General features: G+C 38.3%; 1 protein-coding gene across 1 annotated transcript in view; it reads left to right on the top strand.

Annotated features, from left to right (window-relative positions):
* Positions 1–14,557, top strand: part of CHD9 (chromodomain helicase DNA binding protein 9) — a 79,545-nt gene that overhangs the window by 16,605 nt on the left and 48,383 nt on the right. The gene's annotated exons all lie outside the window — the stretch shown is intronic.

Below are 14,557 nucleotides of genomic sequence, written 5' to 3' on the forward strand. Positions count from 1 at the left end.
TTATTAGGAGATTTGTTTCATCAGTTTTACTTTGATAACACTAGAGATTTTTTGGACAATAACTTTTATTTCATGAAATAGCTAATGAACTGTACCTGTAATACTGAGATTATTAAAAATTGAAAGTTAAATACTTTTTGTTCTATTATTTGAAAGGAAGCATGTTTATCACAGTGTAATTTATAAAGCTATTCTTTCAATACAAATTAATTTCCAAATTAGTAGTTCAGTGTAATGGTGCACAATTAAAAGCAATCTAGAATATTTTATGCTGCTGTTATACTTTCTATGCCTGCTGCAATTAGATTATAATTGTAAATATATTGTTGCTCTTAATTTTACATCATGCATTTTTCATCATAGTTTGATTATGGGAACAAAGTGAAGTGGAGAAATACACAGGAGATTCATGTAGTCCTGTCCTTGACTAATACAATGCTTGTTCTTTCTACCTCCACTTGAAACTGCTTTGCAAATCTATTTGTTTCTCATAATTTTAAAAAAGGTGAACAGAAGTATAGACCTCAGTGTTCAGTTTAGAAGTAAAAGGAAGTTGGACCTGAGAGAACTTTGCAACCATCTCACTGCATGTGTTATTTTGTAATAAGCTTTTTAATCTGCTCTAGTTACCTGAATGAAAGCAGGATAGTTGAGATTGAGCTGGGAAGTAATGTTCCATTAATAACTGTAAGTGCTATAGCACAAGGTGGTAGTCTCAACTCTTTTATCAGATAATCTATTCTTTTCTTTTAATCGTGATTAAAAGTTTGGCACCTAACTTGATAATTCAGTGTATTCATGACTTCCAGCATCTTGCATCTGACTTCTGGTTTCTTTTAACGCTGATTTGAAACCTGAAAAAACACTTTTATACTTGCAAGTTCATGCTTTCCTGCTGCCTTTTTCAAAGCAACAGATGACACTGCTTTAGAAGAGAGTTTATCTTGCCCTTTTTGAGTCACCTCTGAATTATAGACAGGTGTCCCTTAGATAGTTTTGTTCATGAACCTCTTGCTGTGCTGTTAATTGCTGTTGTACTTGTATGCAAAATCTCACATTGTGTCTTTCTGGTGGAAGACATTGGAAATGAGGTGTTTCTCAGGCAGTTATGGTAGGCCCAATTTGTTGAAAGGTGCAGTGAAGGAAGTTACACAGAAATTAAGCATATTGTATTTTTCAGAGTGTGTCTTACATTCTACATAGTTTAAGTGAACCTGTAATGAGAAACACTTTCAAATACTCAGTGATTGGACCCTATTGCTATTCTTTGCAGAAGAGAGTGGCTTTTCTGTGTGTGGTTCCAAAGCATTCTGTGAAACAAGATGGTAAAATCATGATGCTGTTATTTTCACTGCTGTGAAGCAGTGGATGACAGTTTTCAGTGGGACTAAGCATAATAAAATCTGTGTCTCAGAATTTTTCCTACTTTGCATTATTTGAAAACTGAAATCCGGACATCTGTTGCAGTCAAAGCGTTTGTATTTGGTGGAGTGTCTTGTAATCTTGAAATGTTTTCAAAAATGTGAAATGAAAAAGTCCTTTCCTCCTCTAAAGAAGAGCCCCAAACCCTCAACATTCTTCTGAAATGCTGTTGAGCATATCTCATATCCATTGGATCTGTACTATACTTGTTCCTTAATTATGGTTTATTTTATGTAGGGCGTTGTCATGTTAACAAATTTAAATCTCTGTTTGAACTTGCCTTTTAAGCATTTCTAGGAGTCATATCCTATGAATTCATCTCTCTCTGCAGTTTTTTCCTTCCTTGCAGCTGGAGTAGCTTAATAAATTCTCTCTGCCACAGTGAGGCAGCAGAATTCAGTTGTCATCTTCCAGCATCTAGTGGGTTTATCATGGTTGGCAAAGTAACCAAAGTAATCCTTCCACTGATTTTGTTTGTGCCATCTTTTCTTGCTTTTTGCTTTTTCACTTTTCCACAAGGCCTGTGCACGTAGGAGGAAATGAAAGTGGCAAAGCTGTGTCAAGTGTCTGGAGTTACCTCTGAGCTGTGCAGTGCAGAGTGAGCAGTCTTTCCAACTGGAACTGTATAGAATGTGCTTTCTTTACCAATCTGTGGCTTTTTGCCAATGGTGCATTCATCACTGAAGTTGGTGATGTTTTGTTAGTTTTATAGGTGAAGCTCTATGAAACATTTTGTTTTGTATATATTTTATCCATGTTCTAGGGAAGCATTTCATACATTTTATGTCGTCTTAAAATGAATTGCATAGGCTGTAGGACAGGGAATATGTAATTATAAAGTTAGTTTGTAACATTTACTGATAAATATTTGTTATTTTTAATTTCCACATTTTTCATCTGCCTTCCTTTTCCTTGGGAAATACAGCTCTATAGTAAGGAAAGAAATTGACAGAATTTTAAAAATAGGGAAAATGCACTGGAGTGTCTGCTTCACCATTTCTTGAAGTAGAAAGCTTGGTGAGTTTGTCAGTAATCCATTAGTCAGTGTTTAATCATTCTACCTGGTTTTGAATCCTTTTAGTTATTACTAGCACTTTGCTTATGTCTCTGTGAACCTTCCTTGCTTGTCAAATACATAGGCTGTCCAATTCCTTGTGTATTTCCTCTTGAAAAAGAAATACTTTCTGTTGTAATGATTGCTACAATTTAAGAATATTGTTTTTCCTGTGCTAATTATATGCTCATTAAATGACTGCAGTAATTGTCTTTAAAATGTACCAAAAGAGAAAGCTTTGTGTAAAAAGCAGTTAACAGATGGACTGACGTGCAGGAGTAACCCTGCAGATACTGAGGTGAGGCTGGTTGACAAAAATAGGTAATACAAAGTTATTGGGGGGAAATTAAGATAATGTAGAATAAGTACGAATATCTAAATACTCATTGTTTACAAATAGATGTTAACAGTGAAGGAGAATAATGATTTAACTGTACAAGCTCAGAGTCTGGAAGTGGTACCTGATCACAAAGGCAAAAGAGGAAAAACTTGTCTTGAGTCGTTTTCAGAAGACAGCAGTCATACAAGGGCCTGTTGAAGAGGCAGTTCAGCATATGGTGAAAGTATAAAGGAAAAAGTGGATGGAGAAAAAGCTCCTGTTCTTCTGCCATGTGTTAATGCATCCTCTGTGCTATGAACTGAGCTGCAACACTGATTGAGTTGCTGGAGATCTTCCTATTTTTACTTTAGCCAGATATATTTCTCAGAAATAAAGATTCCTGGTTCAGTTTACTGTTAATGTACAAGATTGTGTATCATAGAAGCAGTGGTAGGGAGGGAAGGAGTGCTGAAATGGGAAGCACGTTTCTTGGCAGTACAGGCAAAGTAATTGTGCACTGTAGTCACAAATGTCACATGGATGTAAGTAGGCTCATGGGGGGACCCTCCATTGATACCAGTAGTGAATTCTGATCTGTCCAGTGCTGTTATCTCAGCTGAGTTACTATTTTTTTTTAATGGCTTCAGCCATACCATTGCCTCTGTGACTTCCAAAATAGTATTTAATCTTGAGACAATTTACAGAAAATTAACATTTTACAGAGTATTTGAAAAATCTTCTTAATGAAATAGAAGCAGAACTTCTAAATGTGTTAGTGAGTACTGTGGTTTTGAAGGGAAGGAACCTCAAGTACATTTGGAATAGTTGTGGCTTTTATCCAGATGTCATTGTGTTTTGTGCACTCGTGTTTTACAATTTCTTTTAGCTGTGATGTTATTTCTAAGTACATAAATAAATCAGAGCAGTTTCCAGTGCTTTGTCCACCCAGAAGCCTTGTACAGCTGAGCAGTATTGTTGGCTTGCTAGTTCATCAAGGTAGAAAACCTAACACAAGCCTCAAGTTGCATGGATTTCAAAGAATCTCAAGAGTGGATTGAATTTGGCAGCTCTTACGGATGATAAATATATGTGAATGAATTTCTTGGGTGATGGAGCTGAGAAGTCATCTGTTGATTTGAATAGTTTAGATAAATGAATCTAGGAATGTAACTTTAGGCTAGGAGCAGTTGACAAGTCATATTTTTGAACATAGTGCAATTTGTATTTTTATTTCATACGCATGGCAAGCTTTCTTTTGCGTGGGTTATTTAGCTTGTGCTTGCACTTTGGTTTTTTGCTCTCTCAGTGTCTTACTGTGAAGGCTAACACTTCCATTTGTATCTTAGGAAAGTGTTTCCACTTCTGTGTACTGCTGTGCAGGAATCAGTCTGTAGCTGAAGGTAATTTCAGTGTTGGTAGCACATTGCATGTATGCACATAATGCTACTCAGTAGCATACTGAATGGCAAACCAGAACTAATTTAGAGATTGATAGGAAGGTCCTACAGAAATAATACAGCTTCATAATTTAGTTGTAGTTCATGTGTTAGAGAAGAACACAGGAGTTGACCTTTCTGTTAAAGAAGACATCCCATTTATTTTTGTTCTGAACATTTATTTGCTTTGTACAGTATGAAACATTGTTTGTGAAAGAGAAAACAAAGTCTTCCATCTCCATGGTTTTTTTTTTTAAACAGAGATTGGAGAAGCCTTGCTCCCAGGATGTAGCAGTAGTGAGCTGCAGGTTATCATGCTGTGGTGGCAGTACAAGTGTACTTGCAGCAGGAGCTGTGTCATGGATTACTTATACACAGTGTGGAGCACTGTGCACACAGCCTCAGGGAAGCTCTCCAAAATTTAAGTTATTAAAGCTGTTTCTGGAGTCCTAAAGTATTACAGTGCTGAATATTTTAATAATACTTAGAGCTGTGAAATTGAAGCATGATTTTAACATCTGGTCTGTCATGATCTATATTACAAGTGATGAAAACACTGTGAATGTGCCAACTTTTCCACGACCTCAGTGTGTTGTTGTGATTTTTCTGAAAGTATTAGACTTCAGGACCACTGGTTTTTAAGACACACTGTTTTGATTCTAGTACATCTGTGATGGAGGATTTCTAATTGTAAGTTTTATGTATTCAGACTGGAGAAATACCCGCCCTGGTGAAGTTGTCATTGAGGAAGAGTTTGTTGATGCCTGGCAGCTGTGATCATGTTCAATCGGACAAGCATTGCTTTATCTCTTCCTTTGGGGATTTTGGTTTGTGATGAAAATCCTGTCAGAATTAGAAGGTGATGTTCTAGACGTATCTGAATGTGCTCTCTTGTTCTTTCCCCCACCTTCCCTGTTTTAAATGGCTTTTGATGTGGTTTTTCAACTCATACTTGTGACAGCCATCTCAAAGAGCATCTGCCCACAAACCTAAGTGGCATGGCTAAAATGTCATCTTAAGGCACGGATATGCATACAATGACAGCTCTTGGATGCTATCTTCTTAGCCTAAAACTTTTTCAGCAGGTTTCTGGGAAAAGAGACAGTTTGTTTTCTCCCTTGTGGGTTTTTTCCTTTGCCTGGAATTGAATCCTGTTGGTCCTCAGTAGTATCCTGTGACTTGTGAGCTCTGTTTTCAAACCAGTACCTTTTTAATAAATGTCTTTTCTGTGGGCATCTGGTTTCCTTCCTCCATTGAGGCAGTGGGTGTTGATCAGGGATAACTTTGAAACTGTTCAATAGAAGTGGTTTTGTTAGGCTTAATCTGTGCTGGGGAACCCACTTAGACATTGGAGATTGCATCCTGGTGTATACAGAAAGCCATCAAAGCAATTCCTTGAAGCTGATGGGGCAAATATGTAAGTTTGTTTAAATTGAAGTGGTAGACGTCTGTTCCTCTTTGATTTAAATGGAAATATGCTGTGCAGTCATCACTGGTTTTAATGTTAATATGCAACTTCCTAGCTGTTAGATTGAGAAAAGCAATTTATTTTTATGTCAGTATCTTTCAGTGTGCACTATGTGCTGATATTTGTAATGCTGCAATTACTGACATTGAAGACCTATAGAAATGCTATGTTCACAGGTTGGGTAAACTTCTAAACTTAGTTGCTTTTAGTGAGTAAAATTGGTGTAAATAAGGAGATCTTGCTTGCAAGCCTTTCTGAATACATAGCTTCTTTTGATCTAAAGTTAGTTGATCAGTATTTTGCTATTAATATGGAATCGTAGGTCCTTCACAACTATTATCGTCTTTTACAGCACTTCATTGTTTTGCCATCAGCAGTGAAAATATATGCTGGTTTTTAATTTTCTGGTTTTATTATTTTTTTAAAAGAGGGTGCTCATATCATAGAATCATTGGCTGCTATTGCCCAGGGCAGCAGTCAGGTGCAGCACCCCGTTCCAGCAGCATTCATGTTTTGAATAAGCTGCTTCACTTCTGAGTGAATTTTACAGCTGTACTGTGTGACAAAATCTGAATGGAAGTTTGATAAACTGTGCTGTTAAGATAAGTTATAGAAGAGGAACTGTGTCTGTGTTTTGTTGAATCTGTTGTTGTTTTTCTGGCCTGGCCTGGCTTGCCTTTGCTTTCTGTGGGTAATTGCAGGGAGGTGCAGAGCTCAGAGCTGGGCAGGTTGGTGCTAGTTGTGCACAGTTCTTGCCTGCTTGCCCGTAGCTTTCATCCCCTCTGTTGAAGCAGCTGCCTAGAAGTAGCAGTGTGCACCAAGCCAGCCCACAGACTGCTCAGCATCTCGCAGCCCTTCCTGGCTGCAGTGGCTGTGCCTGAAGGAGTGGCAAGCTTCAGTCTGTGGGACAGAAAAGAAGCTTGAGAGTTTGGAGTTTGGTGGAGATATGATGAAACAGTGGCAGTAGCAAACTTCATGAGGCTAAAAGGTGCAACAAAGTGGTGGCAGTTTGGAGCGTGAGCAGACAGGTAGCAACTCTTCTGCAGGCTTTTGCAGCAAAATATTGTTAGTTTTATATTAATCTCAGCTTTTCTAAGGTGTCTGTCTCCTGCATTAAAAAGTAAACAAAGTATCTTGATTTAATACTTTGGAAAGTAAACAGTGGCCAAAACCTGAATTCTTTTGATGTAATACAGAAACCTAGCGAGGATTGTAAATCGGAGTAGTACCTGTGTTGTGAGGATGGCTGGGTGTGCAGTGAATTGCTTGGATAAAGACTGTCTCACACATTCCACTTGTTTGGGTCCTTGCCTCTTCCTATCTTCTCTCTTTGCAATTTTTTGTGTGAGATAGCTTTATACATGCAAATGGGGATGATTGATAATGTGCTTTGTCAAGTGCAGATCGCTGTAATAATCAAGTAATACTGTATTTAGTCTTCATGGTACTTGTTTCACTGTGTGTTACTGTGGCTGATGTCTCTTGGTATCAAATCATTGACATGGATACTATTACTGTAATGTTGGAAGGCCGAGGGCACTCAGATGCCATTGGGTCACTACTACTGTTCTGTTGCATACATGTGTTAGGATGCTGCTCTTGTATCTGGTACCACCTGTAAGTTAGGCTGTTGAACAGCTAGCTTGTTTCTGCTGGCAACAGCTTCACTGCATTGCATTTGTATACTGAGCTGAAGTTGGGAACAGTTCCAGTAGGTTAGTGTTAACTTATTTGAGCTGTTGCAAAAATTATGCTTAAAAAGGGATGAAGTTTTTGGTAGAAAGTAAAACCTCAGGTGTTCAGTACATTGTGTGCAACATTTCTTTCTCGTGTCCTGTATTATAGATAGAGCATATTTCATTTTTAGTATTTTCCCTTTTTCTGAGTATAGATGGAATTTATAACTATGGTTTTGGATTATGGAATACCACTGGTTTTCTGAGTTGCAAGCAAAGATGAGCTTAGATTTTTGTTCAGACCTTTTATTTTGCTTTTTGATCATTCTTGCAGTTTTGGAAAAATGCAAATGCTTAGCTAGCTTCCTCTTGTGACTCATAAGGCCTTCAAGTAAGCTGCTGTGTTACTGCAGAGCCTGTTCCTTTCCAGACAGGCAGTTTCTGAAAGAATCTTTCCCATTAGAGACTGACTTGCTCTGTGTCAGTAAAAAGCTTACATTTTAGACCATCGTATCAGATTTGTTTCTATATTTAAATACGAGCATGTGAATTCTTTTTTACTTCAGACAACTGAACTTGCAGATTTGTCTTTCTTTTAGAATGGGAGCTTTAGCACATCAAAAGAAAAAAAATAGAAAGCAGTAGTTTCTGAAGTTGATGGTTAGGAAACTAACTACAGCAGTCTTTGGTTTTGTTTTTATTATACACTGAATTGAAACTGGTTTGAGAAATCAGAATGGAAGTACAGTAATTAGAGTCTTTTCAAGTATGTTACTCTAAATTATGAATGTGCTATATTAAACTTCTTTGAAAGGGAAGAGTGATAAACCTTGAGTTTCTCTGAATATACTGTTTCCTTAAGCTTTCAAAATAAATGCATTTTAATTTGTACATCAAAAAGTTCCCTTTCAATCACAGTTTAGTACTAGAGAATATTGTGCTTAAAATAACCCTTTAGTACAATACCTTAAATACGGTCATAGGTGGACACATACACTCTGCTGCATTTGCTTTTTGAGAAGTATTTATTCAGCCATTGCTCAGTTTATATAGTACAATGTGCTGCGTGACTTCTGTCAGCACTGCCAATTTAAGATGCTCCTGTGCACAGGTGGGAAGGGAAAATAGAAAACTGCATGCCACGTTGAGCACTACAACACTTAGCTTTAAAGATAAAATAAAATAGGTGTGAAGGATGGGTATTTTATCCACTCAGACCAAATATCTGCTGAAGAAATATGGATCCAAGTAGGATTTCCATGGTTCTTTGGCTTGGTTGCACTGGGGTGCTTCAAGGCAACAGAGAGCTGTGGAGGCTGCTCCTGCTTTAGCTGGAGAAAGTTCACAGTTTCTCTTGTCAGAGAAAAAAAATTAAGAATGGGTAGATGATGTCTTGGTGCCCAGGCTGTGGATTTTGCAGCTGGTGGCCACGATGCAGTAGTCTTAACATGGACTTTTGGAGGTGTAAGGAGGATGGAGCTCATGTTTAATTTCCCCCAAGAAGATCTCTACCTGTCTACTGCATGTCAGTGGAAGCAACATCTCTGAGATTTCTGTTCTTCTAATTTGTCTGAATTAGATCAATGGCTTAGAAACTGCAAGGAAGTTGGAGGCATAAATGTACCAACTTGTCTGACATGGTTGTTATAGCCTTGCTTTTTTTTGCAGCAAGCTAGATAAAAATTGAGCAGCTGTCACTTGAAGTTTAATGTGCATGCATAACTGTAACCTGAGAGCTTAGCTGAATGTTTTAAAGCTAAATATTTCTTTTAAGTCTGTAGTCGAAGAATGTGTGCTTATTAAAGCTGCCGTGGCAAGGGGCAAACACATTCCTGATTCTGTGAGTTGTGGGGGGGCATTTAGTAGTATCTTCCTGCTGGTCTAGGTGGAGGTATTAATAATGTACTGCCTTGGGATAGCCAGTGGGATATGATGAAGTTGTAGTGGACAAACTTAGCTACGTATCATGTTATACTTAGCTAAGTTATCCTTGAATATAACTACGTGAAGATGTCTTGCGTGTCCAGTTGTGAAGCATCCCATTGGGTGATGGCAGTGGAGGAATGGAGTGCTACTCTGCACTGCTATCTTAAATTTCAGAGCGCGGCTCTGTGCTGGCACGGGTTCTGGTTGCTGCAGGGATGCTTCAGATCGAGGAGCAGTAGAGCAAGTTTGCTGATGACTGCAAAACTCTTTGCTGCAAACCACATTGGTTCACAATAGTGAAACTGGTGTTTTTCTGCTCTCCTTATCCGTGTTGCTCTCAGTGCGCTTTTTAAAGATTCAGAGCATAGTAGCAGGAATAGAAAATGTTGCCTGCAGTAAGTTTTACTTGCTACATTTTGTTAGTGTGTTGTATTTTTGAGAGACCCTGTGTTTGCAAAGCAGAAAGGTGGAATACCAGATCATTCTGCTTTAGAGCAGTTTGCTTTGTTTGTGTTGCTGTTTTGGTGGTGATTGTTCATGTACTTTTATTATAAATATTTGAATATTTATCACTTAATCTCCAGCTAAGTCATATTGAGATTTCCTGTTGTTTGCTTCTGTTTTATGTTGTGGTTCTGTTTTCGGTATTACAAAAGTTAGGAAATAGTGCCATCTTACCTTAATTTTGTTAATTTTTTTTAAGGGAAAACAGACTAAATAAGTTTTCTTTTTGAAATTTGAGGAATTTAGGAAGGACACATTTTAGTATTCTTGTCTAAAGGAAAGAGTATGTCCTTAAGTACACTACAAATTATTCATTACATCCCTCGCTTCACTTTATATTTCCATTTAGCATCCCTTTAGAGAGTCCAATCATTTTGTACTTAAAATATAAAGCAAATTTAAACCAAATGAGAGAATACCAAATTTCCTACAGAATAAGGCAAAGTAAACAGCTTGTTCTGCTTGGCTCCAGTACTGTTACTCATCCGGTTCCAGCACCGTGAGAGATTACTTCAACTGGTGTCTGTTCAGCAGTGGAAAACTGAAAATGAGGGCTGTTTCAGTTAGTGTTGGATTTCTATGGAGTTCGAAAGGTCTTCAGGAAAGAAGCTTTGCAGCATTCCACTTGGGACAGTTACGGAAGCTGTCTGAACTTCCTGACCTGTTAAGTAAAAGTTTTCCTATTGTCTGAGCAGGGGTACCAGTGCAGATAACTCTTACATGTACCTTTTAAGACTACATTGATGTTCTGAGATTTCAGTGGGTCGATAAATTGGTAGGACTTTGTTTGGAGTTTTTGAACTGTGATAACCAGTCACTTCAGATCAGGAAGGTCTATGTTCTATTCTGGTTCATAAGTATTTTTTGAAATATCTTGTGCATTTGGTGCTGAGCTCCAAGAACATCTCTATTCAAATAAAATCTTCCACACAGCCACCTGTGTGCTTGTAGGTTTCATCTCTAATATCTGATGAGCCTCTGCAGCGTGCATAGGATAGCAGCTACTGGTTACGTGGGACTGGCTTGATTTTTCTCTCCGTTAGCATGATGGTGAACTAGAATCTTACTGGTTAAGAATCTACTGCTGATCATAGTTATGGTGTCCTAGTTACAGAAGTGGTAAAATTTTATTTGTGACACACATTACTGGCTCTGTAGTACTTAGCAGTCTGCTGGTGAGTGTATGACATGAAGAGCTGTTGCTTCTGTTGCCCTAGGAAGAGGTCTAAGTTAGAGTTGCTGGCCCTTACATTAATGTCTTCATTTCCACATAAATTTAATATTTGGTTGAAGCTTTGACTTAAACGTGGTTTAAGTTATGAACTACAGTAACAATATTTACATTCTGAGATGATATTACATGGATAAAAACTGTTGCCTTGATGCTTTACTAGAGTTGTCAGCCACTCATTTGTCAACATTACAAATAACAAATACAAGAAACAACAAAGGTAATTTTTTTCCTGGTTTTTTTTTTTCTTTTTCAGTCTGTAACACTTCAATATTCATTTCAGTTTCAGCTTCCCTGAAACAGATATTCATTAGTGATGATAATAAGCAAAAAGAAGAGTGAATGATATTGTCATTATATTGAAAGAACCACAACATAGGATGCTTCATTTACTCTTAATTGTTCCATATGTACCCCCAAAAGCAAGGAGAAGTGATAGAAGCCCCATGGACAGTGCTTTTTGCTTGGCAGAGTAATCCTACCAGATAGCATGGGGCAACTGTTGAGGGGGGGGGGAATTAAAAGTCAGAAAAAAAAACCTCTGAAAGGGAGTGTGGCAGCTTAAACCATTGCAGTTTTCAAATTCTGATGTGATCACAATGTGAAAATACATGGCAATCTGATTTGGGGGAAAAACAGCAATGCTGATGATCATTTAGATGATTACTGTATTTGTGGTGCAGCCGGGATATTGATGCTGTTTCAGTGACCTGACATGCACAAAGGGATTCCTTGTTTATTAATAAACATGGACAAAGATGATGAAGTGGCAGTGCATGAGGGTCATGTTTCCAGGTAGCTAATTTTAGCTGCTTTCGGTGTGGCTGATGTCAAGGTCATCTTGATCTGCTTCAGGACCTGGTAGATGAGCAGGAACTATGCTCAGGACACACAGTACTTAGTACTCAGATCTCCCTGCTGATGCCTCCTGCTAGTACAAGTAAAAGAGTCATTTGAAGCACTGCAAGTGTGAAGCTTAGCTTTCTCTTTTTTTACAATAGGTAGGATCACGATTTAGTTCTGAGCTTCTATTTTGATGAGCAGACCTACATGTGAAAACAATCTAAAAATATATAAATATGTAGAATATAATTAAGTCAGGAATGCATGATTCATTAGAATACCAGGGAAAGGCATTACGAGTCCTTAGAGGATGTCAAGAATGGATGCAACTCGATAAAGTGACTTGGCTGTAAAGACTGTGCACATGCAGAATTGAAAGCAGTCCTGCTCTAGCATGAGCAACCACGGATTCTGGAAAAAGTAGAAGTGATGTTCTTGTTCATGGAGCAGGTAAGGCAGGATCTGGGAGGATTTCGTAGGAGATAGAAGCTCCTGGTATGTTCAACTTTTCTTCTTGGGTCTTCCTCTGAAGTCAAAACAAAGGGGATGTGGAAAATCTATTTTGTTGTTGTAGAATAAATTTGAAGTGTGTTTAGGTTTTCAAAGGGAAAATAGAAAACTGATTATAAGCATTCACAACAGTGGTTTCTCCTTGCTATGGGAAGTGCTGTTATGCCAGTGAAGAGCCTGTCTCACAAATGCCATGTTTCAGAAATGCCTTTCTGCAAAAATGCCTTCAGCAGAGTATTGGTAGGCAATGGGAAGACTGTTGTCACGATTCCCTCTCTGGATTTTGTACAGTAATCTGATTGTTTTGACTATAGTTGAATTAAGATACCAGTTTGACATGTAGCGTACCTTGTACCTCTGCAAAACAGCGTTCAGGTCTTCGGAATACTGCTGAAGTGATTTGAGTACTGGTGCTCACCAGCTCCTGGTAATGTAGGGAATGTGTGGGGAAATCTACAGCTGTCATCTTACCTGTTCCACCCTTAATATCCTTTTAGGATAGGCCTTCGGTGTGAACAGGAGCACGGCCTGTTCCTGCTGCTCCTGATGGATGTTGCAGGTGGCAGCAGTGTGATTCTGACACAGAACTGTGGTTCCTGGCACTTCCCTGCTGCCCTCAGGACTCAGTGTAGCAGCGGGCAGCTGACAGAGCCCTGGTAGTGTCACTGGCTGCTGCCTGCTGAAGCTGTTAGCAGCAGCAGAGAGCCTGGAGTTCTCTGTTCTGAATTGAGACAACATTGCATTGTTTTGTGTTTGGTTATATTTGGATGATCTTTGCAACTGTGAAAACTAGAAGTGTTTTTCCAAATAAAATGTTCATTTTGTAAATATGTGGCTGTCTCAGGGCTTTCCTTTCCATTTTCTCCTGCTTCTTCTTCAGTTAGGAATTCCTCTCAGCACTGATGAGTGGAAGAGGTTTGTAAGCTGCTGGCAAAAGGGCGTGCACCTTTGGAGTGTCTGCTCTGTGTCCCCTCGGTGGTGGGAAGGCTGTTTTTGGCTTGGCAAAAGGCTCTGTCCTTGTTGTAGATGCTGTGTGGCTTGTTGGAATTTGTTTGCAGTGTGCATGATCGTTTCTAACTGTTTGTAACTGCACTTGAAAAAAATAGAAAGATGTAATCAATAGAATAAAAGACCCCTGCAGAATTAGATTCTTCTGTTACTTTGATTGCCAAGTACGTGCAGTTACAATCCTTTATAAAGCAAGGATATTTCTGGTTCTTCTAATCTCAAAATAATTGTGTTGCTTTGAATTTTTATTTATTTATTTATTTATTTTGTAGTGATGACTTCCCTGATGCAGGTTTCTTTGCAGCTTTGTTTAGCTTGTAATGGCTGGCTGGTGCCTTCCTGTGTCTTCATGAATGTTATTCCCATACGGTTAGAGATGTCATAGAAAGAATGTGTTCTCAGTTTTCTAACAAATAGCTTAGTGTTGGTGGTGTGCAGGACATGTAACTTAGCACAGAAGCAGTAGTATGGACTGAGAGTAGTGGGTTAGCCTCCAGAATCAAAACAGCCAGTCATGTCATCCAGCATGCTCTCGGTCCTACGTGAGGAAAGTAATAGAAGCTGGTGAGGAGTAACATGGGGGCAGCTTTGAGCTCTGAGTAGATGTGTCATAAGAAACTTATTTTTAAAGCAACTAAATATTTAGGAGCATTATTTCAGAAAATTGACAGAAAGCTACTGTTGCCTTTATTGCCTACTTATTAATTTGGCACATTTTTGCTCGTTCTTGTCCCCAGGGTGGTTCAGGAAGGCATCAGTTTATATTTAACATCCTCTAACCTTACTAACTTCAGTAGCATTTGACTTAGAGATGAAATTAATACTGAGAGTGCATTAGGAAACTTCCTTAATTTTATTTAGCTGATCTCAGAATGCTAAAATAGAATGTTGTTTAGCATTTTCCTATGATGTGAAATAGTAACTCTGAAAGATAAATGGTTGCAATTTGTTATAGATAGAATAACCATAACATCACAGCATCTTCACTACAGTTCTAAAAAGTAAAATGCAAGTTTAATAATTGTCCTTGTGGTTAAGCTGCATGCTTGAAGAAATATCTTTTCATATAATGGCACTGTTATCTAAAAAATTCATCCTGTGCATCCATACTGCTGGATGATGAAGTTCATTTTGAAGTGAGACTTAAGAAATAAAATCCC

The sequence above is a fragment of the Cyrtonyx montezumae genome, unplaced genomic scaffold (genome assembly GCF_038088225.1).
Source record: "Cyrtonyx montezumae isolate F1298 unplaced genomic scaffold, pur_monq_1.0 scaffold_17, whole genome shotgun sequence".
Taxonomy (NCBI): domain Eukaryota; kingdom Metazoa; phylum Chordata; class Aves; order Galliformes; family Odontophoridae; genus Cyrtonyx; species Cyrtonyx montezumae.